Source organism: Anastrepha obliqua, chromosome 1, assembly GCF_027943255.1.
Source record: "Anastrepha obliqua isolate idAnaObli1 chromosome 1, idAnaObli1_1.0, whole genome shotgun sequence".
NCBI lineage: Eukaryota > Metazoa > Arthropoda > Insecta > Diptera > Tephritidae > Anastrepha > Anastrepha obliqua.
The window spans coordinates 45,952,567-45,966,743 of NC_072892.1; the positions used below are offsets into that span (position 1 = coordinate 45,952,567).

The window sequence follows — 14,177 nt, forward strand, 5'->3', positions numbered from 1 at the left end:
TATTGTGTACGGCGAACACGCCTAACTTTAATGCTTTATGTCTACAGTGGCTTTTGTACTCGTGACCAACCGAATGGTAGTCAGCCACAACTCACTCGACTACGTCAACCGCCAAATATGAAGAAATATTGGATGTATGCGAAAGTTAATAACACCGTTCGAAAGAGAATACTTAGCATTACAACACAAATAGCAACATTAATTCTCATACGCAGAGAAATACTCTTCATGCTCTGACAAATTTGATGTATACGAGTATACCATTAAATTCGGTGAAGTACTTGTTTATGTGTAAATTAATGAAAAATAATCGGACTTATTATTTCAATTGTAAACGTAATTTTTGTGTGCATTATACACCCCCTGAATTAAAAAAACAAAAAAAAACTTTTTTTGAAGATACAATTTTTTTTTATTAATTAATCTACCTACTTGTTAAATGTGCAGCGAATGGTGCAATGAAATAATTTGCTTTTTGTCTTCCACCTAACATAGACCATTTAATCTAACTTTTTGACTATTTTTTGTCAAACTACGTGAAGTCACTAGTAAATGCTAATGAACCAGTTCCGATTGACAATTAACTTGGAAGCCGACAATTCAATATTATCGAAGTAAAGCCTATTATGATGGCAAAAGTTGTACAAAATTCAACCGACCGGAGGATCACGCAACCAGTGGAGTAGTCATATGCCACAAATTATTTATAAAAATTATAGCCATAAAAAAATGGTGTACAAAATAACAACAATAACATAGCAGCTAAGGTTAATATACATACATACATAGGTGCAACAAAGTCCATGCAAAAAATAAATCGGATAAAAATTGTTATATTTTAAGACATGTGTCAATATTTCGAAAAACTTTTAAGATTTACGTGAGCTGGACCGATATGAAGGTAACACCAAAAATCGATTTTTGTTTTACCCTCCGTTGGACACCCAGGTCTGCCCAGACCTTTTTCGACTTTGGATGTAAATTTAGCATATTTTTGTTATAGCTAACGACTTGAGTTTCCAGATAGCTGTCTAAAATTTAATTTTCGATCGATTTATGGATATAACCTTTTAAAAAGGATCCTCAAACAGAACGAAAAAGAGGATTTAAAATATTGCACCTTCGGTTGGGCACCTCGGGTTTGGCTGGACCCCTATGTATTTGCATTCAATTGTATGGGAATATTTATTAGTTTTGGCATGGATTGAGCTACATACCTACAGAAGCAAAAAAAAATCGTTTTGTGAAAAAAGGAGTTTTTTGTTTTGTTCTATATTTAGACTCATTTCGAAGAAAACAAAGTTGATTACAATGAAATTTATGGTAAAATATGAAACAATATTTATTTATGGATTCGGTAGAAGGCAAGCAAAACATGTATAAGAGATTTTTGAGTGCCGTTGATATACCGGAGTCTTGCATGCAATACAATAGAAACGAGTTTTTCGACGAAGCTTTTCGCCTCCTTGCAGACAAAGAAGGCAATTTCTCTTCGCTGTGAGTGAGGCCTCGGCATCAAAATGTCTAAGAATTTTATCAATAAAATAAAATAATGGTATTTGCGAATGAGTTAATTTTCCAAACAAAAAATTAAAAGCGTGAGAATATATCGGGTGTTTTTTTTAAGTGTTGAGAATTTAAAATGATAATTCAAAACAGAAATTCGTTGGAATTAATTTTTTTAAATAAAAACTTGTAGATAAGTTCATTATTCTTTGAATATGATATACGGCATGTGTCCACTGCGTCTAAGAGTTACAAGGTTCATTCGATCAGTCCAATAAATCGATTGTTAGCGCGCTGAATTGCAAGATGCCTCCTCTTGTTGGATTCAAATGCTGTCGATGTTTAGCTGATAACGGCAACTCCTTCTACATTTCGAAATAAATAAGGAACGATGCACGCAAAATGGACCAAATTTGGAACAAATTTATTGTTTTTATTTACATATTTATTTTATTTTATTTTGGACCAAATTTGGAACAAATTTATTGTTTTTTTTACATATTTATTTTATTTTATTTTATTTTTTTTTTCAAATTAAATTTCCACAATTTGGAGCATTTTTCAGGCGTTAAACGACTCCTGATAACTTGCCAAACCTGTCAGCACAGTTTGCCATTCTCAGCTGTTAAACCATAGTTATCGATATCGATAGTTCTCATGCAGCTAAAAAATTTGGCCAAGTCTTCCTTAAAACAAAAATAAATAATTGGCACGTACACTTCTGTTAGTAGTTTGGCCGAGCTCCTTCTCCTATTTATGGTGTGCGTCTTAATGTTGTTCCACAAATGGAGGGACCTACAGTTTCAAGCCGACTCCGAACGGCAGATATTTTTATGAGGAGCTTTTCCATGGCAGAAATAGACTCGGAGGTTTGCCATTGCCTGCCGTTGACCAATTTTTTACGCAGTTTTTATGTTTATAGACCTTTTAAGCATAAACTCTTCTAGCATCTGATGTGGTTTTGTAGAACAAATATTTTTAAAAACCGGATCGGAGGCGTTCGAGGATTCTTGTGAGGTTGACAAAATCACAGCTCTGGAATTTCGTGGGTGTCCTCACAAGACACTATCAACGAGGTAATCGTGCTGTGAGGCTTGGAATTACCTGGAGCCCCTTTTGCGTCAGCTGTATGGAGGATGAGGTGGAATCATCTTAGTACCTGCTCCTATGCAACGTTAAGATTTAGACATTTTTATTCTCACTTCTTTGCTACGCCTGCTTATATAGCACACCTTAGTATTAAAAATCTGATGAACTTCATCAGGTTAACTTCAAAGCGGTTAACACAACCGTAATTTAGTTATCGTTCGCAATCCACAAATACTCATGTATAAGTGCATGCATATACACGGCGTTTATAACTGCATATATTTGAAATAAAGCTCTGTTTGGATGTTTTCATGATCTTAGCAAAAGTCACGTCATACGAATGGTCACACCTACCCGTGTACGCACCCTGCTCATAAATGGAAGTAACGCATATCAGGAAAACGTCATATACACTACGTCAAATAACTTTGACAATATGACTTATTGACAGGTTTTGGCAATTTATTTGTTTCCTATTTAATTTTAATAATCTTATATGAAAATATAATACATTTTCTTACGAAAATCATATAAATTCAAACAAATTTTCATCAAAACTTCACACTTTTTAGTCAGAATTTTTAGAAAATTTTCGAGTACGCAGTTTTATAGGCCATTGGATTTTGGTATAAAAAGTGCAAGTTTCAAGTGGCTCGTCTTGATTTCTAACACTTTTTGTTTGCTAGCGGTGTTGTGCATCTTCTCCATATAACGAATGCGCGCCATTTTTTGTGTGTATGGAAGAAAACGCAGGGTGTGTAATGAGATAGTCAGCGCCTGAAGTGAATAATTTATGAATCAATTTTCTTCTTGCGATATAAATCATGCAAATACGTATATTTTAAAGCTATTCATAATCATAAATTTTCCATACAGTCTCTATGTGGAAATTACTTATAATTTTTAGTAGGGTCTAAAAGCGTTATATATGTAACTTTCGTTTTTCTATTTATGAATTATATTTTCATGTAATGGAGAATACAAAGAAGCAAATCCTGCCATGTAGATTAGTGCCTATATAATGTGAAAGGTGACTGAACCTATAAATCAGCAACTGCACGAATATATTTCTAGATTAACTATGATTTCATGCACGTGAAATCAACACAGAACAAAATTGAGTTTTTACTTTCTATATGTACATACACTCGTCAACAAAAAACCCACGTCCCTCATGCGATTATATGGTATAAGTATATTTAGACATTTACTTTTCTTATTAATTTTGAATAAAAATATAATTCATTTTTGAGCAAAGGCGGTATGAACCCAAGTTTCAAACTTTGTACGAAATTCAGAAAAATGTATTAAAATTTCCAATTTTTAATCAGAAAATGTTAATATTATTGGGTGTGCAACTAAGTTTTAAAGGTTTTTTTTCGATTTCAAAAATTTATTGTTAAAAATTGGTACAACCTATTTTATCCAAAATACTGTTCATCACTAGCTATAACTTTTGCATGGATTCCGTCCCAATAAAACTGCTCGCTTTTGGAGGCGAAGAACCCATCAAGCCAATTTTGGATACCTTCAACCGAAGTGAAACGCACTCCCGTAAGGGCATTCTGCATCGACCGGAACAAATGGTGATCTGATGGTGCAAGATCTGGGCTATAAGGCGGGTGGGGTAGAACTTCCCATCCGCTACCATCGAGATAGGTTTTGACCACTTGTGCGACATGCGGCCGAGCATTGTCATGATGAAGGACCAATGTCTCATGTCTGGTCACCACTTTTGAATCGTCGGAACCAGTACTCGCAGGTTGAAATTGATGGAGCATTCTCACCGTAAGCCTCACACAGCATCCGATAACTTTCCGCTGCACTTTTCTTCAGATGGAAGCAAAATAGCAATGCTTCCCGCGAATGAAGTTTTGTAGGCACAAAAGCTGACATAGTCTTTGTATAAAAAAATTTTTTGTTTACACTTCGACGAAATGACACAAACTACGAAACGACACTTAATGATGACGCTTTCACATGAAACTCGTTACACAAATACTCAGTACAATTTGACACTAGTATTACTATATGTTTTAAATCCTTTAAAACTTAGTTGCACACCCAATATATAATAAAGTGCAAGTTCAAGTCGCGTTGATTTCCGAAAATATTTTCTTTTCAGTGAGATGTTGAGCATTTTCTTCTATACGAAGCACATGTGGAAGTTTTTTAGAGAAAAAAAAGCTCAACACTCAGGGAAAACAAATTTTAAAAAATCATTTTAATCTATTTAAAACTTGTGCTTTACTAATATTGAATGAACTATAAAATTGTACACCCAGAATTGTTCTAGAAATTCTAAATAAATATTGAAAACTTTTAGGTATTGTGTTTTTTTAATCTGTTTGATTTTTGGGTATTTTGGGTATTTTGTACAAAATTTTGAGCTTTGAGTTGCGCATATGATTTTTTGTTTGTTGTAAAATGCAATATTGTATATTGGGTATGGAAATAAGTTTTCGTCCTTTCTCCAAAGTTACAAATTATTTAAACAATTAAACAATACATGAAGCTACAACTTTACTCCATCTTTCAGGCAGCATACGGATTCCTCTGACGAAAAATTCCAGTACTTTTGACTTGATCCAGTTTGCGATGCTCTCGTAAAAAGTGAAGCGCTCTCCAATAAGGGCTGACTGCATTAATCGGAACAGATGATAATACGAAGGTGCAATATGTGGGGAATACGGGGGATGGGGCAAGATGTCCCAATTCAGTATTTCTAAATATTTGTAGACCGATTTAGCAACGTGCGACCTGGCGTTGTCGTGCAGCAAACTCAGTTTGTCATGTCTACCGTCCCATTCCGGCGTATTTTCTTTGAGAGCTCGATTCAAACGCATTAGCTGCAGTTGGAAACGATCGCCAGTGGTGGTGGCCAATTCAGATGGTTTAAGAAGCTCATAATAGATGACACCGTTCTAATTCCACCACAGCTTTGCCTTTGAAGTATGATATTTTTTTTCGTTGTCGATGGACCTGGTTCACCATATTTTTCAACACCTAGGTTATCATAATAGATTCATTTTTCAGCGCCAGTGACGATGTTATGCTTTTCTTTTCTGCCGTTTAAGCAGCATCTCACACGACACGAAACATCTCTCGAAATCGCTCTCCTTCAATTGAGGTGGCACCCAGTTACCTGCTTTCTGGATCATTCCCATCGCGTGCAAACATTTACCCACGGTTGATTTGTCAACATCCAAATCTTTAGACATATCATCAAGGGTTCGAGATGCGTCTTCATCCAATAATTGTTGTAGTTGAGTATCTTCAAATTTTTTCGGTGCCCCTTCGCGATCTTTGTCACTCACGTCAAAATTGCCACTTTGGAAGCGTCGAAACCACTCTTTACTAGTTGTATTTGATGGGAGCGTGATTACCGTAAATATTGGACGATCAATATACGACACGTTTCAGCTACATTTTTCTTTAATAGGTAATAATGAAACATGACTTCCCGCAAATGCTGTTTTTTGGGGCCAACGTAAACATTTTTGGCGTCAGTAAAAGAGGATATTTACGCTTCAAACGAATGTCAAGTACTGCGATCAAGACCTCACATATACACCTTCAAATCGCCAGTATATTACTAGAGCGAACACAAAAATAGTATCACCAGCGACAACTTTTTTTACGAGGGCAGAAACTTATTCCCATACCTAATACCCTTCGTAGACCCGCGTTTTTTAATAAATCACATTTGACATAGGCTTTCTGCAACATATTCAACGATTCGGTACACGAAATACCGTTTTATCCTTAGTGAAAATCGCAGAGCATACCTGCGGTTTACTGATATAATTCAATGCCAAAACCAAGTTAGTTGACAGATCACGATCAAACTGTGCGACACTATAGCGGACAGTTGTACCAACATATAGACATATGTAATTAATATAATATAGAATTCAAAAAAATAGTTCTAAAGGGGTTTTAAGGCCTTCAACCAGAATATTTTTAAAGTAATATTTTTGCTGCCTGGAAGTTGCAATTAGTGTGAGGAAATATTATAATCTTACTAAAATCTAACTTTAACTGTAATTTCGCGAAGGTTTTCGTTATTGTGACGTAAAGTTAAAATTATAGTTTTACCACACTCGCTCCTTGTTTACGGTTTGACATTTTTCCAATTTTTCCACGATTTACAAATCACACTCTCAAATAATGACAAAAAAAGTTTAACTAACCGCGACACAAGTACCCGAATTTCAGTGAACGCCACTATAGACTAAAGTAGTCGTTACTTTGATTTTTAATCATTTTAATATTTCTAGCATACCAGAGAAGTTTATAAATGCGGGCAGATTCCTATGAGGTTAGTAAGATTTCCCTACTTGAGAGTCATATTCTTCAAAATAGTCACAATTTTCTTATGTGAATGACTTTAACAGTGGTTTTCCAGTTCGCAGTACGTTGTTGTTCTACGAGTATACTGGGAGTTTGGTTTAATATCTTGACGTTTAAAAAATTCTGTGATACGCAATTTGCGATTGTGATGCGTCTCAATAACTTGAAGCATACATTTAGGTATTTCAAACGATTACGCATTATCAACCTGTTTTGCAACCTGTGGTTGCTAATTGGCGCCATCTGGTCCGAAAACTAAAAATAAAACATTAATAACTACATTTCGTCACATCTGCATAATGAATTGATTACTTGGAGATAACAAAAACTAGAGCTAAAGTTGTTCATTATTTCACTTAGTGTTCAAGATATAGAAATGCAAAAAGTATGTATTATTCTTTCAATACTTAAGGCTCAAAATAATATTTATTTACTTAATATTTAATAATTTACGATGAAACTATCTTATTTTACAAACTGAATTTTCCCAAAAGCAATTACTGCCAGGGGATAATAAATGCATGCAGAGAGGAGCTAGATACGAAATACAAGGTGGCGCAAAATTAATCACCCTGTCGGAAAATGTATAATTTTCGCAAATTGGGTCAATCACATTTGACATATGTGAACTTCACAGCTGTAGTAAACAAATGGGCAAATAATAAATGTCAAAATAGTAAAAGTCAAGATAGGGATTTCCATCACTGAAAATCATATTTTTTAGTTAAAAAGTATTTCACAAACTAAATTGATTAACCATACATGCGCCACCTTGTACTTAATAGAAGAGGTTTAAATAAAGATTACCAACATTCAAATCATTTTTTTAGTAAAAAGTTATTGAAAAACAAAATTGATTTTTTACCACCTTGTACGTAATATAAGTAGTTTAAATAAATATGTCCGTAACTCAAAATATTTTCTGTTATTTTGGTAAAAATTCTCTCAAAAATAAAATTTTGTAGTTAATTTTGTGCCACCTTGTATTTAATACAAGTAGTTTAAATAAAGATTTCCATCACTCAACATAATTTTTTTTAGTAAAAAAGTTACCCAAAACAAAATTGAATGATTAATTTGGTGTCACCTTGTACTTAATGTAAGTAGCTTACAGTTAACTGAGAAAATAAATTTGCATCAAGAATACTGTATGAGAATAAATTATTAATTTATTTTTCAACTTCGAAATTTGGAAAAGTGAATTATCCACTCTTTTCTTAGAATAAAAACAACAAAGCTTTTCAAATAAACACTGTTTCCTTTCAAATTTCAAAATTGACCATCGTAAGGAAACACCCTATCCTAGTAGTGGCACCTCCTTAGGGTTAATAATACTTAGCACACGACCATCGTAAAATATAAAATTTCAAACATTTCGATTCATTACACCAAGAGAAAGTTTATCAGCTAAAAAGTCAAAGTGTTTTTGGCAAGTATTAAAATCGTCAACACTTAGCAACAATTTGCAAATTTACGCGCTGAGAGCAGACGCATGCACACAAAAAAATAAATTATAAACAGCCATATGAAATTCCATTAGATTGAAATGAAAGCCGATAGCTATTTATATATGTATGTATTTTTGTACATAAGGGGTGTTTCTTCATATGTTTGACATTTCCGTTCATTATATTCTAAAAGATGGCCATGCAACATACACCCGCGCAACATTCTCTAATTGTGGAAATTGATTTCTAAAATTCAAGTTCTTTGCGCCAAACTTGCAGATTACCTCGCCTATTTTACAATTCGACTCTTTCTTAGCTTATTTGGTATGCGAATAAAGAAAGTTTGCTGCAATCTACACTCCATTACATGCTGAAAAACTATGTCCATCAAAATAGAAGAGGGCCTCAAAAGTTACAGCCAATAGTCAGCGCCATAGCGAATAATTCGTGCTTTCGAGTCAATACCAATCATCCAATGGTTCCAGCAAAACTCTCGATAAAGAGCGGCTGAAATCGTTATTTTATTTAGATGAGTGACCGAATCGTCTGGAAAAATAGATTTGCCATATGGTTGCTTAGTTTATATTATTTGACTCCCTTGGACCACATTTTCTGCGAGGGTTCGTTAAGTGTAAATATTTTATTCAGGCGGCCGAAAAAAATCTTCAATTTTACGAATTCTTTGGGAAATCTCTCTGACTTTGCATGGACTTGTCAAACGATCCTCGTATTCTTACGCTCTTTCAATCAGTCGTTGTTTAGACGGCAACGAAGCAAGATGGCCGCAGCCTGTGTTGATTTTTTTCGTATATCACCAACAGCATCTCAGTTTTTTCGTAAACAAACCGCTATTATAACCTTGGTTACGTCAGCAAATCAGCTGATTACTTCAAACTCCTTGACAGCAAATCAATGCTGGCCACACCTTCTCAATTCTTTTCACCATAGTTGTTCAGATGGCAGCGAAGTAACATAAGCATAGGAACGCAACTCGCGACACGAATTCGGGAAAAATCCGATTAGTAATTCCGGCAGTTAGTGTTCCCTACCACTTGAACTAAGTTCGGATTACTCCGTCCTACTTTTTAAATGAAATTTAAATTAAAAAGAAAAGATAAATAACTAAAATTATATTTAAAATTGAAATATATTCTATTACTACAATAATTTGATTGGTATAAGAGCAAGTTAGACAAAATAGGTGTTTACGAGTAGAGCGCAAAATGTTAAGAGATACTTGTAATCCCTTTAATTTCAACAATCAATTGTTACTATAAAAAAAAGGAAATTCAAATTAAAAAATTAAGCTTTATTAAGAACTTCCTATCGTACAAATGTGCGTTTAAATACGTACTTGAAGTGGTGGAGGTTGCACTTGCAAAAATTATACATTTTCCGATAAGGTGATTAATTTTGCGCCACCTTGCAGTACTGCCTGTGGAAACACATAGGGGTTTTTTTAATCGAATATCAAAAAATATTTAATTTCAAATATCGTGGAAATTGTGTTGGCTGGTTGGTTAAAGTGGTGATTTATTCAGAACTAGCGCTTCCGCCCCTTTTTATTTCCACTTCTTCGCCAGTAACTTGGTTATTGGTTATTTACAGCATGACTACATACTTATATGCAGTCTGTGCGGTTTACGAACCTTATTAGATTGTTGACGTGTAAACCAGACAGTTGTTCAAGACTCTCGAACAATGGTTTGCCAAGGGTTAACATTCTCTCTTTCCATAAGGCAGGACATTCACAGAGGAAGTGGAAAATTGTTTCCTTTTTCTCTGGTTGTTTACAACTGTGACAGTGTATGTTATGAGGGATGCCCATTTAGGTTGCTAGCTACCCGATTGACCAGATAGCAGTTATAATTGCCGTGGGTCTGCAGGCATCCCTTCGTTTCATATTTGTCAGCATTGACGTTGTAGGTGGGCCATAACATTCTGCTAACTTTGCACAAAGTCTGGCCTCTCCATCTGCATTCCGCGATTCGGAGATATTTTGAGGGAAATGTATTCTTGATTGTGATGTGAATACCGATTCTGCAAGAATGTTATTTATGGTTGATCCTCCTCTTGCCAGTTCGTCCGCTTTTTCGTTTCCTTCAATGTTCCGATGCCCCGGGATCCAGATTAAGGTAATTTTAGGGCTTATAATCAAGATGGTAAGGTTATTTTCTGCCAGTTTAGAGGTTTTTGTAACTGAATCTAGTGCCTGGATTGCAGCTTGGCTATCCGAAAGAATAGCGTAATGGAAATGGTGTGTCTACACTTGGTTTAATTAATTTTTAAAAAAGTAAGTCGTTGGTAAAAGTTATGAGAGGTTGTATTCAATAACAGAACGGCTAAGTACTTGCAAATAAAATTTTACAAGCTTGTGATTTTAACCTTAAAAAAATGCTTCTACCATATAGGCCAAATCCCTGAAGTGGTTTTAGTTTTTTAGTCCTAGACATTGCTAATCAATCAGGTACGACTTGAAGGATAATATTTAGAGCGTCATTACAGAAATAAGGTCGATTACGCTGCAAAAATTGGGCCGACCGGATATACTTCATAACACGCCGAATTATTTATCACTGTGGGCGAAAAGTAAGGTGAATTTATTTGTCAAACTTCGCGGGATTAAAATTTCGCTCTAGTTATTTTTTTCATGAGTTGGCAGCACTGTTAATAACATCTGGGCCAACTTTCATGTGAATGTCATTATCAGTAATATATTTACGCTTGTGTTTTTACCAAACAACCAAGAGTGCATTTTTCGATTTTTACAATGTCTGATTTGATTGAGCAGAGAAGTGCCATCAAATTTTGTTTGCGGAATGGAATTTCGGCTGCGGAAACGTTTAGCATGTTGCAGAAGGCATTTGGTGATTCGACCATGTCGCAGAAAAATGTTTATAAGTGGTACAAAGACTTCAAAGAGGGTCGAGAAGTGTTGATGACTTGGAGCGCTCCGGACGACCATCGACGTCAACAGATGACCAACACGTCAATAAAGTGAAGAAGTTAGTGCTCAAAAATCGTCGGTTAACTGTTAGAGACCTTACTGATATGATTGGAATATCAGAAGGATCTGTGAAAACCATTTTGAAAGACCATTTGGGCCTACGAAAAGTCAAACCTCGTTTGGTACCGAAAACTCTCAATTTCTTCGAAAAAAGTCGTCGTGTGGATGTGTGTGAAACAATGCTTTTAGGCTATCAGGACAAGCTCAAATGCATCATTATGGGAGATGAGACTTGGATTTATGCTTACGATCCTGAAACAACCGACCAATCAAGCGAATATCGTGCTAAAGGCGAGGCCAAACCGAAAAGAGCACATCAAAGTCGTTTTTCGATTTTCGTGGAGTGGTGCACTATGAATTCCTTCCACCTGGCCAAACCGTTAATAAGGAATATTATTTGAGCGTTATGCGTCATTTACGTGAAGCAATTCGTCTAAAAAGACCAGAATTATGCGCCAACAACTCTTGGTTTTTGCATCACGATAATGCACCGTCTCACACTGCACTCGTTCTTCGTGACCATTTCGCCAAAAACTCCACGCATATAGTTCCGTAACCACCGTATTTGCCTGATTTGACTCCGTGTGACTTATGGCTATTCCCAAAACTCGAGAAACTAGGGGATTGGAAAAATCGTTGGCATAAGTGTATTTCATCGAGAGGGGATTATTTTGAAGCGGATGGAATTGATTTACAAGAATAAATAAAGATTTTTCATTTTACAACCAAATTCACCTTACTTTTTGCCCACAGTAGTATAAGCAATATTAGTTATAAAGATTGCTAGATAAAAAGCTTAAATATTGCCTTAATTTTTTTTTTTTTTTTTCTTTTGTCCAAAAAAAGTTCTATAGTTCTAAAATTAAAAAAGTGTCCCGTTCAACAATTGTACTACATCTCAATTGCACTTACGTATGGACGTGATAAGCACCTCGGACGTTAGCAGTCGGCAGTCGGGTAACGTTGAGCTCTGGAGTTAGATAATTATGTATGTCTGCACACTCGTGAACGATATTGGTTCGGAAACTATTGCAATTTATTTTATCTATTTTTGACAGCGACCGATGCGCGCTATGAAAACACCTGTGGCACTAATATAGTTATATGTAAATGTACATACATACATATGTACACACAAATTTATAGGTAAGTTCTACGAATACATCTACGCGACAGTAGCACACTGAATCAGCTGTTTTATATCGAAGATTCGATTACTTCTTGGTAGATAAATCGAGCTGTGTCACTCTCCCTTTTTTCTAAACATTCACGCGTCACACGTTGTGTAATCAATTGTTGAAGATAGCGAAAAAAGACGCCACGGTGACGATTCGTACAAATTTTGTCAATCCACATCAACAACCATCGGTAAGTGCATTTCAATCAGCAAGTGAAAGCAATAATCAAACAGTACTCGGACGCAAATACATCTGTATTCCTGTATACATAAAAATATACCAATTATTCTTATTTTATTATTAATTGTTGCTTTCATTCATTCATTCTCTTTTAATTAATTTGCCTTCACACAATCCTATATGGTAACGTTTTCCTTGCCAAAGAATGCGGCACGAATAGTGAATATTCAATGCTAACAACACGTCTCTGCCGCTCCCTAAATCAATCTAGAACCGCACGAGATATCGAAAAACCGGCACAACAACACAACAACCAACCGGCAAAATTACCAACCACCGAAACTATACTCACTACAAATGTAAACCGATGACTGGTCGCTCGCGCGACTCGTACACAACTGAAATCTAAAGAAAAACATGAGGTGGATTTTAGCCGTCATCTGCTATTTCATCCAATGCACCCAACAAACATTTTTCGTGCTCGCAAAAATCAATGGAAGTGTAGTCGAAATGGACGTACATGAATGTGACTTAGTGCCCATTTACACGATGTCTCCACTGGAAGGGAAACATTTTGTTCGGGGGTGAAGGACGGCCGGGGAAGAGGGAAGGGAATTTGTCTCCTGTACTGGCGACACGCTTTGCTCTTCTTATTCGTATTTCCAATCTTAAAGCAATTTTTGACAGTTGCTTCATTCGTTTTCTGCTTTTGTGGAAGAAAGTTCTAAGTTATGTGTTGGTTTTCATACAAACGGAAGAAAACAACGATGACAAACATCCGAACGCTGCTTGGGAAATGCACGATTATTTTTGGCAGTAAATTAGGTATAATTTAAAATAGTTATGGGACATGTTTATGTTGATTTCTAATTTTTCCCTGCATTTCTAGATACTCAAGTTAATTTTAAGTTAATTATTTACATATGAAGTATTTTTAATTTAATTTTTTTTTATTCAAGTATAAGAATTTATAAATATATTTCAATAAAAAAAACAACAAATTATTTATTATTTAACCAGTTTGCATTTTTCATTCATATATTTAAGAAATTTTTGACGAACGTTTTCCGCTTTACATGCAAGCGCGTGCGAGAATACTTCCGAACCATACGATGCTAAAGTATTAAATGTCAAAATGTCGCCGAAAACAATTTTGCCCGTGTGCCCGCGAATGAGACATGAAAAGAGAATTTCCAGTGTCTCCATTCCAGATGTCTCCGTGTGTAAATGGGGTGTAACTAACGTAAACGCTTATATATACATATATGTACATATGTACGTACGCTGATACGTATGCAAATCTCAGCCGCATAGCTATTTGCGCCACCCCGGTTCATCAACATACATACGTACATATGTATTCACTAATGAGCCACGTTTCCTCTCACAGCACTTTTGGAGCATATGCGTCTCCGC

At 35.4% G+C, this 14,177-nt stretch overlaps 1 protein-coding gene and 1 long non-coding RNA gene across 4 annotated transcripts in view; one reads left to right on the forward strand and one right to left on the reverse strand.

Annotated features, from left to right (window-relative positions):
• The window catches only part of LOC129248383 (ATP-binding cassette sub-family C member 4), a 54,503-nt gene extending 41,514 nt beyond the window's left edge, over nucleotides 1-12,989 (reverse strand). The window contains exon 1 of one of the 3 annotated variants that reach the window (XR_008582615.1): nucleotides 12,316-12,989. The gene's annotated coding sequence lies outside the window, so the exon portion shown is untranslated. The remainder of the gene's footprint in view (nucleotides 1-12,315) is intronic. The other 2 variants (XM_054887925.1, XM_054887917.1) reach the window with 2 other exon arrangements.
• On the forward strand, nucleotides 12,480-13,179 carry LOC129248399 (uncharacterized). Its single transcript, XR_008582616.1, has 3 exons — nucleotides 12,480-12,549; nucleotides 12,632-12,771; nucleotides 12,982-13,179. It is a non-coding gene; the product is annotated as an uncharacterized LOC129248399 (long non-coding RNA).
• The last annotated feature ends 998 nt before the right edge of the window (nucleotides 13,180-14,177 follow it).